The sequence below is a fragment of the Talpa occidentalis genome, unplaced genomic scaffold (assembly GCF_014898055.3).
Source record: "Talpa occidentalis isolate TD23 unplaced genomic scaffold, MPIMG_talOcc4v2.1 talOcc4.2, whole genome shotgun sequence".
Taxonomy (NCBI): domain Eukaryota; kingdom Metazoa; phylum Chordata; class Mammalia; order Eulipotyphla; family Talpidae; genus Talpa; species Talpa occidentalis.
In genome coordinates, this window is record NW_023602073.1 from 4,024,878 (window position 1) to 4,035,712 (window position 10,835).

The following is a 10,835-nucleotide window of genomic DNA, read 5'->3' on the forward strand; positions in this document are numbered from 1 at the left end:
ACACTAGCCGTGCGCAGCTCGGGAGCAACGGGAAGGCCTGTCGCGCCACCACGGTGACTGGGATTGCGGGAACTCAGGAAATGCTCTTTTTTTTTTTTTTTTTAAAGAGTTATTTATGCATAAAAGAGCTGGGGTAAAGGCGGTGTGTGTGTGTGTGTGTGTGTGTGTGTGTGTGTGTGTGTGTATTCACCAGAGACAGAGCGGGGAACAGAACAGGCAGACTGACTGAAATGCACTGCTGAGGGGAGCAGAGGGTTAAATAGGAGAGGTCTGCTGCGCCATGTGGGTCTCTCCCTGGCCCCCCAGGGATCGAACTCCTGCTGCAGAGGCTGTGTTTTGCTTCCTAGTGCAGTGCTTAACCCCTTGCGCCACCAGAGAGGCCCAGGAAATGTTCTTTTAACGAATAAATGAAACACACGAGGCACAGGGCAGGAGAAACAAACAAAAGGGCATTGCTTTTGTTGTGCGGAGTTGTTTTCCCGCACTCCCCTTTGTGCACGTACCTGATGGACAGAGAGTGTGTTTGGAGCCATAAGCCACCTGCAAAGTGCCTAGGAGAAGAGCAGGCAGAGATAATTGACTTATCAGGAGTTGTGCTAAAATTGGACAATCTTGAGGGCACACATCCTAAAATTGGCCTACTTCAGTGGGTAGGTAGATGGATGGACTGGATAGCTATTTCCCCTAGGGAAAATATCTTAGAATCAAATTGCTGAATCAGATGTAAGTATGGTTTGACTTTATGGAAACTGCCAAATTGATTTCCAAAGTGACTCTACACCTTTGTTACGCTAAGCAGCAATGGATGAGAATTTATGTCTTCCATATACTCTTTTAATGCACATTGTCTTGGTGACTGCTAATGTTGGGGTACATTTTCATGATTTAAAAAAAATAATATTTTGAGTGCTAAGTGCATTGATCCCATGTAAAGTATAGTGCCTGGTGTATAGTTGGAATGTATGTGAGTTGCAATTACAATTTTGATAAGACTTTTCCTTGGATGAGGCAGTGACAGGTGTTGCTTGCTTTCCAAAGCATCTTCTTTGTTTGTTATTTTGGCACCCCTGTATTCCATGGGGAGCCACTGTCTGCTATTGGTCCTTAGGATTTGTATGGGCCAACCTTTCTCTAGGTCACAGGCATGGACCTGTCATCTAATCAGAGTGAGTGAGCTCCAGCTTTAGGATTTTTTTTTTTTTTAAGATTTTTATTTATTTATACAAGCACTGGGTACAGTCAGAAACGCGGGAGGGTGAGAGAATTCACCAGAGCCAGAACAGGGAGCAGAGCAGGCAGAAGGACCGAAGTACACGGCTGAGGGGAGCAGCGGGCGGCAGGAGAGGTCTGCGCGCCATGTGGGACCCTCCTCCGGTGGCCGGGGAGCAGCCGGGGATCGAACCAGCGCTGCAGAGGGTGCGGGCAGCTTCGCAACCCAGCGCTCAACCACTGCGCCACCGGGGAGGCCCACCAGCTTTAGGATTTTTTAGAAATATTGGCAAGAAGAAGGTCTTACTGTGATTTCTCACTGTAGCATTTCTAACCTCGAGCTCCTCGGACCCAACAATAATGCCATTATGGGAAAAAGCAGACCTGCAAGATGAAGAGAAGGACTCCTGGTTCTAGCTTAGCCAATAAAATTGGTATTTATTTTATTTTATTTTTTAAAGATTTATTTTATTTTTGATATTTATTTATACAAGCACTGGGTACAGTCAGAAGCGCGAGAGGGTGAGTAAATTCACCAGAGCTAGAGCGGAGAACAGAGCAGGCTGACTGACAAAGTACACTGCTGAGGGGATCAGCAGGCTGCAGGAGAGGTCTGTCACACGATGTGGGACCCTCGCTGGAGGCCGGGGATTGAACTGGCGCTGCAGAGGCTGCGGGCAGCTTCGCAACCCAGCGCTCAACTGCTGCGCCACCAGAGGAGGCCCCCAAAATTGGCATTCTAATTTATAAAAACAACAAACTATTTGTTTAAACCAGTTAGAGTAGACTTTCTGTCTCTTACCACGACTAAACCAGGAGTCTAGTGGATGGGAGATATTAGTTACAAGAATCTTATGGTCAAAGTGTTGGGGGGAGAAGATGTCCTGAGCAAACTCCACAAACAGGTTTTATGGCCCCACCCCCACCCCAGACCAAAGAGAACCAAAACACCAAGGACTACAAATCCCATAATATCATCACCACCGAAGGGAGGATGCTGGGAACTGGGGCTGGAGTTAAGCAGCCAGGCTTGGTGTATAACCAGGTATGTGGGCCTTGGGGGTGCTTGGGTTTTTCACTGGCTTTCAGTGTGCTATTAGGGTTCCAGCTCAGCCAAACTGGTAAGACACATTCACCAATTTATCTCTCTTTCTCCCTGAGTTATTCCTTTCTTCATTTCCCTCTTTGGTAAATAAATCCTTTATTAGCTTTTTGTGTGTGTGCCTGCAGTTGAGTCTCATTATAAGCCCCTTTTAAGAGCGCCGTGAGGACCCACAGTAGACCAACCATTTAACTTGGGGTTGCCCTGAAAGAAAAGTAGAAAGTATCAACTACAAAAGACTTCAGGCAGGGACCAAACAACCCTCAGATTCATGACTTTCTGACAAAGTGGACTGACCAAAGCACAGTCTTCCTCCTCCTATTCTCTCTGCACCTCTGTGCTGCACCTCCCATGACCAAGTGGACTCACAGAGCAGACCCCTGAGACCACCATGAGAAATCTCATTGGCGGCACAAACGCTGAGATCCTAGGAGGAAAGTGGAGGATGGCTAGAGCTATCTCTGGAAGAGGCGCGGGGCCTGCCTTGTGGGCACTTACCAGGCGGTGACAGAGAAGGCAGTGCTTCGTTGTCCTGCTGCAAAGAATAAAAAATAAAGATAAAACAAGGCACTGGAGCATGCCTGGCTGTGACCTTTCAGGAAATCACCCCACTTACTTGGAAGCATTGACCAGGGACGATTAGCTCCCACTAACCAATGAGTTCCTCTCCCTAATGGGAAAGCAGTGAAGGGTAGGAAGAGTATTCGGTTTCTGGGTAGAGATGGTGTAAGCACACCCTACCCTGTCTCTCCACTGCAGCTGTAAACCCTGGAGAGGATGCAGAGAGCAGGTATTAAGGGCTGAAAAATGAGTATGAACAGGCAGATCAGTGAAGAAGACAAAAATTCAAAGTGAACTGATGTTGAGTTTACTGAGTGTTCCTCCAACCTGCACTGTGAACCCAGAATTCTAAATCCAAGAAAAATTCTGTCAGAATGAAACTGAAATGAAGATATTTTAAGATAAGGAAAACTAAGACGGTTTGTTGCCAGTGGACTTGCTCTTAAAGAAATACTAAAGGAATTCAGCAGATGTAAGAAAATGGTACCAAAAGGAAAACTTGGTATTAGAAATGGAGAAAAGAAATAACGAATATCTATTATGATATATGGTAGATGGTTCTTCTGTTTATTCCTTAAAATTTGTTTAGTGGTTGAAAAGCGAAAATTTTAACGGTGTCCGATGGGGTTTTCAGTGTGTATTGAAATAACATGTAACAGAACTACACTATAAAGGGGCAAGAATAAAGAGCGCTATGTGGAAATTTAGCTATGAAGTGCTGAAATGGTAATTTAAGTAGATTTAGAAAAGTTAAATATCTATATTGTACTCCCTAGAATAATACACAATCGATCCAAAGAGATAAAATCAAAACACACAATAGAGTGGTCTCCCTGGTGGCCTAGGGGTTAGGTCTTGGTGCTACCACCGCTATGGCCTGAGTTCGATCCCCAGCCAAGGAGCTGACCCACATGGCGCAGCAGACCTCTCCTGTCTCTCCCTCTGTTCCTCTTAGCAGTGGATTTCAGTCAATCTGCCTGTTCTGCTCCCCACTCTGACTCTGGTGAATCCTCTTACCTTCTGCACCTCTGGCCTACACCCCAGTTCTTCTATGCAATAAAAAAAAGAAAATGCACACAGAATAGATAAGTTGTAAAAATAAAAAAATGTTCAAATAGCTCAAAAGGACATTGAAAAGAGGAAATAGAAGATAAACAGAAGAAACTGAAACTGAAATACAATGATAGACTTAAAATCCAAACACTGATCACTATAGTTGACCTTTGAACAGCCCTGAGGTTAGAAACACCAACTGCTAACACAGTTGAAAATCGAAACATGACTTTTGACACCTCCCCAAACCTAACTACTCTTGCCTGTAAGTCTGACTAACAACAGATGGTCGATTGACACATACTTTGTATATGTAATACACATTGTATTCTTAAAATGAAGTAAATGAAAGGAAAGAAAAGAAAATCATAAGGAAGAGAAAATATACTGTATTTATTTATCCTACAAGTTTACATAGTCTATTTACAAGAAAATCCTTGTATAAATAAGTCCACACAGTTCTATCTATGTTGTTTAAGAATTATCTGTGCATTAAATACAAAGAGCCTAAGCCAGGAGTCAACAAAGTTTTTTTAAAAGGTCAGATATTACATATATTTTACTTTACAGGTCAAATACAGTCTCTGTTCATATTCTTCTTTGTTTCAAAAACAGGTGGTGAGCAAGATTTGGCCTGTGGGTCATCTTTACTAAACTTTGGTCTAAGTACACCATTAAAAAACGTGGATTGTCAGAATGGGTTAAAAGTAAAAGAAAAAAAGGGCCTCTCTGGTGGCACAGGCGGTTGAATGCAGTGCTATGAAGTTGTCTGCAGCCTCTGCAGTGCCTGTTCGATCCCCGCCAGCCTCGGAGCAATCCACATGGCGCCGCAGACCTCTCCTGCCGCGCCCGCTGCTCCCTTCTGCAGTGTATTTTGTCAGTCTGCCTGTTCTGTTCCTCGCTTTGTCTCTGGTGAATCCTCTCACCCTCCCATGCATCAGGCCTGTACCCCGGCTCTTGTATAAATAAAATAAATTAAAAAAAAAAAGTTCAAGAAAAATAAGAAAACCTGGACTAACCATATGCTATCTACAAGACACTCATTCCAGTTATAACAATAAAGGTAGGTTAGAGGGTGAGGAGGGAGGGGGTACACCTTCTTAGCATTCCCCCGGAGGTGGAACTCTCGATGGAAGAACCTCGTAATGTGCAATGAGATGGGAACTTGAGCACAGTGGAAGGAATTCTTCCTTTTCGGACTCTTCCCTTCCACGGAAGTCAGATTTATGGTGATTTTAGCATTTAAGAACAGCCCTAAAATGGAAATAAAGAATGCCTCTGAGTAACACCAGTGACCCTGACCAACCCTGAGCAATGTATGACACAGCTAAGGCCTTTGGACACACATTTGGGCCTGCTTATCTCATTTCACGTATAACATAAAATACATTAGCACTCTCCCAATGTCGTCAGATAGGAAACAAGCCAGGAGGACAGAGAAATGAACTAAGTGCAAGGTACAGTAAGAAAGGTGAGTGACAACACAGCTGGCGCTGGACCATAGGATGGTGAGGTTACCCACTTTCTCTTGCCTGAGGGTTTCAGTCTGTACAAATCTCGAAGACATTTCTCTTTAAGCTGTAGATTTTGTTTTTCTTTTAAGACTTTTGTGCTGTATTTCTGATAAAGTTTCTATCCCCTTGCTGGATTTCTACTTCAGGGACAATGATCCACATATTGCATCACTTTTATTTCCCATATCTATTCTGTTGAATGAGTTTGCTCATTTTGTTTTTTATGCTCCTGAGCTCACTTTGATCATCTCAAGCCTTTCTTCCTTGGCAAACATTTAAGTTTTTGTTGTGCCAGTTCTGTTCTTTGCTTTTATAAACAGTCCAGCTGTTATAGGGTAGCCCCAATATAAAATGGGGTGCCTGACCGTGGGTCCTCACCCGCGCACTTAAAAGGACTTATCTATACTCTACAGCAGGCACACGTGAAAGGTTAATAAAAGGTTTATTTACAAGGGAAGGGGAAATGAGGAAATGTACAGCTCAGGGAGAAAAGTGGGAGACAAAGTTTTAAATGCGTCCTACCCGATCCGCTGATCAGGAATCCCAAAATGGCGCTCTGAGAGCTGGCCACGAGCCAGGAGCCGTGAAGCCAGGAGGCGAGCGAGAGAGCGAGCCCCCCAAGGCCCACATGTTTGGTTTTTATACCAACCCTGGCTGCTTAACTCCACCCTCAGGTTCCAGCCACCTTCCCTTTGGTGGTGATGGGACTTCTCTCTCCCCATGTCCTGATGGCTTTGGTCTGGAGTGGGGGTGGGGTCCACAAAGCCTGTATGGGATTAGCTCAGAACATCCTTTCCCCCTAACACTGCCTCTGACTTTTGTGGGCATCAGAGCAAGAGGGCAAATGGAGACTCATTACCCATATATCCAAATATTCCGAAGTTACAAATCAAGTATGTGCTATCTTCTCTCCTTGCAATGGATGCTTTGGCATAAGGGTTACTTTGAGCTGAATGCAACTGAGAAGTAGACAATAAGAAAAATTCTCTGCTCCCCACCTCCCTTTTTGATTTTATCTCTTTGGGTTGAATGTTTGTGTATTATTCTAGGGATTAAAGAAAGATCTTTAAGTTTTCTAAACCTACCAAAACAGGACATACATTTGCAAAGATGTCCCTCTCCCTTCTCTACCCGGAAGGACAGAAGTTCATTATCCAAGAGAACTCTATAGTCTTATCAGCCCGGAAGATCTACAGCAAACATTTCTAAGGCTAGTCTTTATCTACCATCAGTCCTTATACTGCCTTCCCACAATTTGCTGCCCCTAGAAGCTCAAAGTCCTCTCCCGTTGTCTTGTCACATCTCTATAACATTATTGATCTTTGATAAGATGCTACATAAGCCCAGGTCCTCAACAGCCCTTTGCATTATGTCTCTGAAAGCTCCCGTGTGAATGCACGATACATATGATTAAACTTCTGCTTGTTTTTTCTCTTGTAAATCTTTATGCCACTGTCATTTATGGCATCCCAGTGTTACAGGGCAGCCCTGATACAAAACCCCTAACACCAGGAATGAACCCATGAAAAAGCTTTTCTTCTTTTATTTGGAATACACTTCCATATGACAAAATAAAAAGGCTTGGCTGTTCATGGTTTTTATTTATTTTTTTTTAAAGATATCTTAAGCATGAAGAAGAACAAAGCTCAAGACATTACATTTTCTTTTCTTCTTTTTTAAAAAAAGATTTATGTATGCATACAAGAACTGGGGTACAGGCCAGAGATACAGGGGTGAGAGGATTCACCAGAGACAGAGTGGGGAGCAGAACAGGCAGACTGACTGAAATACACTGCCAAGGGGAGCAGCAGGCAAGTCAGGAGAGGTCTGATGCGCCTGTTCATGGTTTTTAAATGACTGAAATTTTGCAAAATATTATAAAGATCTTGAATTTAATTCTCACTGGGAATACGTAGGTGTTCTGTTCATGGACTGGCAATGTTTACAAGATTATTAAATACTTTCCTGATTTATACACTTTTATCTACTTTATAATTAATTTTCTATAAATTAAAATTTTCTATTAATACTTTTCTTGGTGATAGTGATGGAGGACAAAAACAGAAAGACTGGAAAGGAGGTGCCCAAGGCCAGAACTTGATTCACAAGGAGGTGGGGGTCGAGCAGGCAGGTTTGGGGGTGTTACAGGGCAGGGAGAGGGGCACACCAAACCCCCCAAACCTGCCTTCTCTAAATAGGTTCTGCCATTAGCCGCATCAACACAAAACATATGAGACTTTAACGGGAAGGAACTTTCATACAATTAGGAAATAACACAGGAAAAGCAAAGAATCTAGTTTCTAAATCAAGCACCCAAAGTGACCCGTCCCCTTGTTGTCACCTCCCCATGGGTCTCACCCACATCTGTGTCACCCAGTCCACGCAGTTTCTTCACGTGTCTCTGCTCCATGTGCCTCTTCCAGGTCTCCTTCTGGCTCCATCCTGCTTCCTTCCTTCCTCAGTCTCCTCTGCAGCTGCTTCTCTCCCTGCTCAGCTCCACCCTCCCTTGGGTGGGGCAGGGAACCTGGGACATCATTTCCCCCTAACAGAACCTCCCCCTTTCCTGGGGACCCCCCTGTTACAGGGGCTCTAAGGTACCCTCCTCCCTTCTCTGTAACAATAGAACTTTATAGTAGAAAAATTTAGGATGGAAGTTCTCACAAGGACAAACTTCAGAGGTGGGGCTTGGGAGTATCGGTACATCTTTAACTAAACCAGTTTTGGAAGTTTCCAGGAATCTGAGGCGGGGTCAGAAAAGATTATCAGCCAGAGGTGGTGGCAGAGAGGATTATCTATCAATCATAGAAGACCAACCTAACCTGACTCCAAAGTGATAATTTCCACAATAATTCCATCAGGGAACACTTTAAAAAGTGAACACCGCTTGCTCTGGAAAAATGCAGTTCTTATCTTTTAAGATTGCCCACCTGTGTGTATTCAGCCATCTTGCTTTCCTTTTATTTTCCTTTTCTCAATAAACTTGCTGTGTGCTGATGAACATCTGCTGAATTCTTTCTCAGAGGGACCCAACACACCAGACCTCATCATCTGAACCCCATATCAAAATATTGAAATGTCTCTACTAAAAGACAAAATAATTGCAAGTAACAAAAATCAAAATTTTAAGTCAAAGTTAAAGCACAGTTTCATTTAACATTTAAAAAAATTAATGCAAATGGTCAGCAGGCATATGAAAAAATGTTCAGCATCACTCGTAATCAGGAAATACAAATCAAAACCACAACGAGATACCATCTTACACCAGTGCCCAAAGGACACAAAAACATTAATTCAAAAGGGCACCTGCACCCCTATGTTTATAGCAGCACTATTTACAATAGGTAAGCTATGGAAACAACCCAAATGCCCAGAAATAGATGAGTGGATCAAGAAGATGTGGGACATATACACCATGGAATATTACTCAGCAATCAAAAAAGATAAACTCATGCCATTTGCAGCGACATGGATGGAGCTGGAAAGGATCATGCTCAGCAAAAGAAGCCAGAAACAAAAAGAAAAATACTGGATGGTTTTGTAACAGGGTGGTCCCCAGGAAAGGGGGAAGTTCCAGGTTCAGGATCAGGAAAAAAAAGGTTATTATAATAAAGTGAAAATCAAAATCAATAAGCAACTATAAAGCAGAGACATCCTGCAGGGGGGAGAAGGGAGTAACATCAAAATGGGTGGGAAGAGCACAAGGGGGTGTGGTGATGGTGCACTGGTGAATGGGTGGTGGGAATTTCACTGGGACTATAACTGAGATGAGAAAGCATACATTGTAAAAAAAAAAAATGAAGAATGGTGTAAAAATATATAAAAAAATACTAAAATTAAAAAAAAAACCTAATGCAACCTTAGCAAACTTTTTATATTGAAAAATGATTTGCAGTTTTTGTTGTAAGCTAGTGGCATCGGGGTAAAAGAATTCACCTGAGACAGGGGAGAACAGAAAATGTGGATTTATTGAAATACACTGCTAAGAGAAGCAGCTGATGAGATAGTCCAGAGATGTGAGAGTCCCGAGAATCTATTTACACTCCAGGCATCAGTGACTGGTTAGGGTGGCTAGTCTTGAGTGTGTCCTGACTCCTGATCTGGGTCATCAACCTGATGGCTCAGTTCCCCTGGCTGTCCCGTCCACTCCCTCTGTCCAGTCAAGCCTCCAAAACTTGCCTGCTGGGCAAGGAGTGGATGCTTAGGTTTTTTTTTTTTAAAGATAATTTAACTTTTTTAGAAAGATATTTAACTTTATATTAGTCGTCAGATCATACATGATTTTTTTAATTTTTAATTTTTATTTTTAATTTTTTTATGTATGCTTAGTTTTTAAATTTACTAATGATACCATGACACTTTTAGTGTTTAATGTCCAGATATATAATTACTAATGTGAAAAATTAGAATCAAGTTTCACATGTCTTCAATATATGCATGCATACATTTAAGGTGAATATTCCACACAGACCAAAGCCATCAGGACATTGGGAAAGACAAATCCCGTCACCACCAAAGGGAAGATGGCTGGGACCTGAGGGTGGGTTAAGCAGCCAGGTTGGGTATAAAACCAGACATGTGAACTTTGGGGGATTCCCTTTTTTTTGGCTCGAGCCAGCTTGCAGCTTGGGCAGCTCTTGGAGTGCCTTTGGGGTTTCCAGGTCGGCGGATCGGGTAGGACGCATTAAAGACTTTATCTCCCTATTTTCTCCCTGAGTTGTACATTTTCCTTATTTCCTTTTCCCTTGTAAATAAACCTTTTATGAACCTTCTGTGTGTGCCTGTAGTGGAGTATTCATAAGTCCTTGTAAGCGCGCGGGTGAGGACCCACAGCCAGGCAACCCGTTTGATATCGGGGTTGCTCCGTAACAATATCTTTATTACTTTTCTTTAAAGATTTATTTTTTAATTCACTTATGCATACAAGAACTGGGGTGTGGGCTAGAGGTTTGGGGGTGGAGAGATGAGAGGAGTAGGTTAGCTCCCTGGCCAGGCATCAAACTCATGCCACAGTGGCTGGTGATAGCGTGGTAGCACTGAGACTTTAACCATTGTGCCACCAGGGAGGCCCTGAGATCTTAATTTCTTAATCTTATTTATTTCTATCTCCTTTTAGAAAAATATACTTTCATAGTGAATGCAATTTTTTTTAATTTTCTTTTTTTTTTAAATTGTAAAATTCTTTATTTTAAGAAGAAAATTTAGTGAACAAAAATTTAACAAGTTTCACTTAGCATATGTTTTCATTTTCTTTATATGTAAGGGAGATGTACCATCCAGACATTCAGTCTGCTTGGCTATCAGCGTTCTCCCTGCAAAGCTTTTCTTTTTCATGTGAGACCCGCCTTTTTCCTCTGCACTGCAGCTCACCAGTTTGGGTCTCTGTCTGCCTTTCTTTT